The sequence below is a fragment of the Girardinichthys multiradiatus genome, chromosome 24 (assembly GCF_021462225.1).
Source record: "Girardinichthys multiradiatus isolate DD_20200921_A chromosome 24, DD_fGirMul_XY1, whole genome shotgun sequence".
Lineage (NCBI taxonomy): Eukaryota > Metazoa > Chordata > Actinopteri > Cyprinodontiformes > Goodeidae > Girardinichthys > Girardinichthys multiradiatus.
The window spans coordinates 24,727,358-24,733,939 of NC_061816.1; positions in this window are offsets into that span (position 1 = coordinate 24,727,358).

A 6,582-nucleotide genomic window follows, 5' to 3' on the forward strand; every position below is an offset into this window, starting at 1 on the left:
TGTGTTAACGGTATGCCTTGCACTAAATAAACAAAAAATTAAAAAGTGCTTCTATCTTTCTTGTTTGGGTTCAGGAAAACATTGACCCCTGATAATGAGTAGCCTGTCCAGCTACTAAAAATAAAAAAAAATCCCATCTCAATAACAGATTGAATTCCTTTTTGCTTCTGACTGACATTTTCTGTTTTAGCAATGAAATAACTTAGATGCAGTTTGATTTGACCAACTTATGACCTCTACTTTGAAATCCTTCATTACAGGCAAAGAAAGTCATGGGACTTTAATAATTAGCTGATGTTTTTTACAGTCTAAGCAGTTCTTAGTTATTTTGCAATAACGATACATTTGTGATATATTGCACAGCTCTATTTAAAACCATTTGCTGATACACAACCTCAGTCTATTTTCTGCATTTTTACTGCACAGACCTGCATACCAAAAACCAGAAGTAAAACAAAGTTCTCAGGCTCAATGGCTGTTACAATTAGCTTAGCAGGTAGCTTAGCAAAGCACCATGAACATTTAGATTGGTTTATCCTAAACCTATTTTCTCTGCCCAGACACCACCTCTTAAGTTAACCATTCTGAAAAACAGGAGGACGGGAGGTTCAAAAGGGGCGATGACTTACATGACAGGCGGTGAAGAAAAAGGACTGCTCTTGGTTGCAGCTTTGGGCGGGTTCTGCTTGCTGGACCGGCACACAGGAATGCACGTGATGCTGTCGGGTCCCACACAAGGGCAGTGGAAGGAGAAAGCCACTTTACTCGATGTTATTAGAGACATTCTCTTCTGGGTGAATATCTGGCTCAGATTTGTTTCTACAGAAGCTCAGAAAGGAGGGTTTAAGACTGCTTATCTTGATTACCCCCATTTTGCTGGATGTCCATTGTTGTGGAATTTTCTTATCAAAGTGGGTAGAAGTTGACTCATAACAAGAGAAAATCCGGACTTTGTCTTTATAAGTTTTATTCAAAGGCATTCAGCGTTTGAATGACTCTGTCACCAAGCAAGTCAGTTGAACAGAGCCCCGATCAACATTTACACACAGTATTTATACCAGAACATGACAGTGTTATCTCAACTGCAAAGAGTCCATGTTCTATGACCCCAACCCTTCTTGAGTTCAACAGTGACAAGCTTATCTAGGAACAGACCTAACTGCCCTAACTGACATTGTCCTAAAGATGGGTCTGAACCATTAAACTTCTGATAATGGCTTTACAGCTTACTCCCTAACACAGATGTTCTGAGGAGTAAGATGAAAAAAAATCATACACTGTGAAATGCTTACTGCAAAAATTTCCATAACACTCCCCCCTTGTGATTACAAGACAATCATATAAAAATTCTAGCAAACCAACACCCAGAAAAATAATCAAAAGAAAAGAAAAAAACGAAAAAGAAAAATATATAAATCAAACGCCGTATAGTCATGGCCCCACGAAGACCTAAGGTTCGCAAATCACCAGGAAAATAAACTGAAAGGGCAAGAATAACAACACCACAAAAGAAAAAAACCATCAAAACTCCATGTATACCACTAAAATGCTAAACATCAGTAATAACTCCCCAAACACTTTAGAGTTAGCGCATCATTAAAGCATCTTAAGCAACATAAAATCCATCGGTATCCATACCTTCTGTCACCTCAAATGCAGAATCATCACAATCATGACAAACAGAAATTAAGTTCACATCCTTATCAACATGTAACATGGAAAAATGTATCAGTTACCATTCCCCTAACCATTGGAATAATACAACATGAAAGAAACATCAAAATCATAAAGAAACATAAAAGAATAACCCCAATCTTTACTAACCAAGATGTCCATCCACCAGTAAAGAACCAAGACCAAGGATTCCAAGAGGAACTCATATTCTCCTTCCGTTAGGTCGTCAGCAAGTCCTCAAACTTATCATGGATACTTGTCATGTTCTTAGACACATCAGGAATAAAGTGCAACATTGTTCCCCAATTAAATGACAAACACCACCCCTCTCAGCTAACAGATAATCCAAAGCTATTCTATTTTGCAAACTCATAGTTCTTATAGCCTGCTGCTCCGTAGTTAGAACAGTGAAACCTTCCTCAGATAAAGCAGTAAGATTTTCTAACTCAACTGACAACTCATTAATCCTATGGGCGGCGTTAGCAGCACCATAACTAGGAAACATTGTACCCAAAATCCCTTTCCAATGTGGGATCCTAGCTCTCTTTTGCTGTTTGAGCATTGTCTTCCTCTCTAATAATGGGCTGATTGAATCATAAGTCGTGACTGTAGGTAGTAAATGAGCTAGATAACATACCAATTAGCAGGCAGATACAGATATGATCTGTTTCCACACATCCAAACCATGTTCTTAGGACACGAGAACCCATCTCTACTAGGAAAAATAACAAGAACCCTGGTTAATTTACCTGCCATGCCATACAATTGACTTCCATTCGGTAAGGCTGTAAGATTAAGAGTTAACACAAAAGGATCTGGAGCCAAAGATTCTGAAATAGTATAAGGATCAGTTCTGACAGGACATGGTCCAGATGTATTTCTGTGGGTCAAGGCACATGAAACTGGTATAATAGTTTTACAACCCTCCGTCTTTCCAAGGAAATAAGGTGTGCTTTCCTCCTGAGCAATACAAATATCTGGATCTTTAATCGGATTTCTATTACCCCGAAATCTATAAAGAGTTCCTGTAGACGCACACGTTAAATTAGTCTCACTAGAAAATTTACTAACATTTCTGCTTTTCCGTACAGCATAATTCCTCACCCAAGGAAAAATTACCTCCACCAACCGGTTATCTGGAAAGAAAGTAGTTAGAGTATAAGCAGTATCAATAGGAACTGGTACCAAAAATGGTGGATCATTAATAGCATGTGGAATCAAACAACCAACATAGCAACTATCATTTCTTATCTTCATCACGGTTTGATGCATTAGTTGCCACCAGACATTATCAGTATGATCATAGTAGTCAGAAAAGTGATGAATCTCTCTTCGAATCCGCTGATGAGTATTATTAGTCAGATTAACCACACATTGTCTTTGCTGTACCTTTCCCAAAATGAACACAAGAGTTATAAAAAATACTTGCAATACCAATCATTAGCATCAGAACAGACCATTTTCCATTTAACTGCATCGTGACCTTGAAGTGGTATGTCCTTTCTTCTGGTACAGAAAGCAAACAGTTTTTTCTCAAAGAAAACAAATTATAAACAACTTTAAAAAAAACAAAAATCCAGCTGCCTCTCCTGAGTGGCTTCTGCGCTTCAAGCTGCCCTGTTACCAGTCTGGTACAGGTGGGCGGTCGTAGGAAGCTCCTCTAGAAATATATTTAGAAACAGGAACTCTAACCTGCTGGAAGTTAGGCTTCCATAGTCCAACTAAACAACGGTGGAAATGAACACATTCAAATTTGTAATAATACCATAATGATAAATATCAAGCAATAAACATAAAAGTTAGATAAAAGCATCCGAGATTTCCTCCTCAGAGTCAGTCTCGCTGTCAAAGTGGGAGGAAAGAATCTCTCACTGTGGTGTGTGTGCAGTGAGGCAAATGACCTTATGATTTCTAACTTTCAGGCAATGCGATGGCCTTAAGTAGATTCTGAAATAACGTTGCACTGCCCAAGGGATTATTGTGCCCTTGTAAGAACAGTGTTCTTCAACCACGTCTTCAATCACTCGCCAGTGATCAGCTTACAGTTCTTTGTCTTGTGGTGGTCCGCTGTCCTCAAACCTTTCAGGCCGTGGATGATCCAGTTGGAAGATGACTTGTCCTGGAAGCCAGATGAAGCTGGAGGAGCTGGAGCTTTCCTGCAGCTTTCCTGGGTGTCTAGTAGGATCTGATATGGGCCATTCCAGCCCTGGACTTCCTGTGTTTTCTCCTAAATTCTCTGACCAGAATCCAGTCGCCAGGAATAAAGGACTGGAGGGTGGAAGTGGCTGTTTCTGGTAATGCAGCCTTCACCATCTGTGAAACTTGAGAAAACACAGTGGACAGGTTTTGACAGTAAAACAACATCCTATCTTCACACAAAGATGTGGAAGAAAATGATCTTGGCAATATCCCCATGTCCAAATTAGGAGACCTGCCACACAGCACTTCAAAAGGACTGAGATTTGCCTGTGTCCTTTGTCTCAATCTCATATAAGTGAGAGCAGGGCCTTCACAACACTTGGCCAATTTTCAATTCAAAGTCCCATTCTCAAACCTAAGTGCTTAACTACATGAACTTCATCAAAACATCCAACAAAATCAAAAGAATTTATCTTCTGACTTCACCTGATATACTAGCAGTGACCATCAGCTAAATATTCTGAATATCAAAAATGTGACATGATGTTTGAGGAAGGTCTGATTACAGGTCAATATTTCATAGTTTCAGAATACCCACAAATAATTTCAAAAATAGTCTAATCTGTGGAGATACAAAATTTCACAGAAGAATCAACACCATAATTTCAGAGAGGTTTTCAGAATGTGGTCTTAGGAAGCTTATGCACCATTTATATAAACAAAGCACAACGTCTCTCTCACATTGTCACTAAGTCCTCACTGGAGGTCTGAGCTACCCTTTTTCCCATGAGTGCAAAAACCTTTGGAACCCCATGTTGCTTTATTCTGACATTCCCCTCTTCTGGCGCAGGGTCCAACCCATGCGACAATCCAGCAAAAGGTTTAAACAAGAATGTTCTAGTAACCAAGATCACATAACATAGAACCAAAGAAATGAATTCTGACATAACCATGTGTCTCTATGAATTTAACAAAAGCAACATAAAGAAATTCCAGATGTTTTTAACTGCAATTCAGTTCCATTAACAACAAAACACAAACTTTAATTATTCAGTTCATCAATGTCTCACTTAGAAATTAGTCACATATCATCCTGATTTGTCTTGTACAAAGATGAGTATTAGATTAATGGACATCTAATGTAATTCAGATGCATAAACCCTACAAATTTGAATTTAATAAATAATTCCCACCAAGTATAAAGTCATGACTCAGATTCTTTATCAAAAATATCTTCCTTACTCTTGCATATCTTGAACTGTCAGCTAGTTTTAATGGTACCAGGGAAACTTTCAATCTAATAAATCACCAATGATTCTGCATGCAAAACTAATTCTTCAAACTAGTTTAAACTATTTCATTAACCTTTTAATAGTAAAACACATAAATCTAAAAGTCATGCTACATCCTTAATCGTTATACAAAAAAAAAAAAAATGTTTTTAAGGCAACAATCACTACAAGCATTTTAATTCTATTGTCTCTTAAACAGTGTTAAAACTCAGGCAGGGAAGTGCTGAGCGTTACCATGACAACAAAGGCATGAACCAACCTGGGAGGTGGGCGGAGTCAGGCAGAACTAACCTTTAATTGGCAGCCTCAGAAACAAGCTGCTTCTTAACTCTCCTGAAAACTCAAAGTTTAATCAATCTGAGATTTAGAAACATTATTCTAAACATGGATTATTGTTTCATGCAACATATAAACAAACATTCATTCCAACAAAACAAAGACAAAATATCAAAGACAGACAAATGGCCAAATTTGAAGCTTCAAGAATTCAAAGAAATTTTGAACAATCTCTTTTCAGAATATGTTTTCTCAACCATATCTTTTAATGCTATAATTGATCAATTTTGTTATGACAATCGTCAGGATCCTTTTTTAAAAAATGAGTGCACATAGTCCAAAAAATCTCAAAGTATTTAGAAGCACAGCAACAGTTTTCTCTTAATTGTTTCCAAATTTATTGATGCTGAAACCTTTTGCTAATTCTTTGTACTGTAACTCTATAATAATAACTACAATCCAGAGAGTTATTGTTATAGTTCTCTTTTTGTTCGGCTCAATTTGATCGCAGCTGTATTGCAGAATTTCAAGTAAATGCAAAGAAGTATTTTAATTAAATAAATTCAAATTCAAAGATACTTTATTGATCCCCGAGGGGAAATTAGAAAAGTCGGCATTGACATTTGTATGGTATACCCAAACAAAACAAAAACTGCAGTGTTTAACTTAATCAGAAATTAAGATAAGAAGCTTGTCTCCAAACTGGACTTTTTCCCACATAGTGTTTAAAAAAGAACAAACATCATTTTCTTTAATTTGGCTATTTAAATTTTGAGAGTTGGGGAAAACTTATTACTAGAACCCCTCTTTTACAATCCAAATGCTGATAAATGTTCCAATATTTTATCTCTTAGTAATCTGAAATCACCTTGTGTACCTGTCTACTCCTATGTATTCTTTTAATCTTTAAACCCTAAGAAATCAAACAAGGAGACTGGAGTTTGAGCTGACCATCCTCTTACTGTTAAGAGAGCCTTTATTTATTTTCTTTTCCTAAAATGAAGGATTTTACTTGTCTTGATTCTGTTATAAAGAATCCTAGCCTTGGTTCCAAAACTAAACTCTTCAACCCCAATCTGTGTTCCCCAGAGTAGAAATTTTGAGTATTATTGCATTTCAAAGCCACCAAATGACTGGAACTCATCATTGGCTTAGCTCGCTCGCTCGTCGTCTTCCGCTTATCCAGGACCGGGTCGCGGGG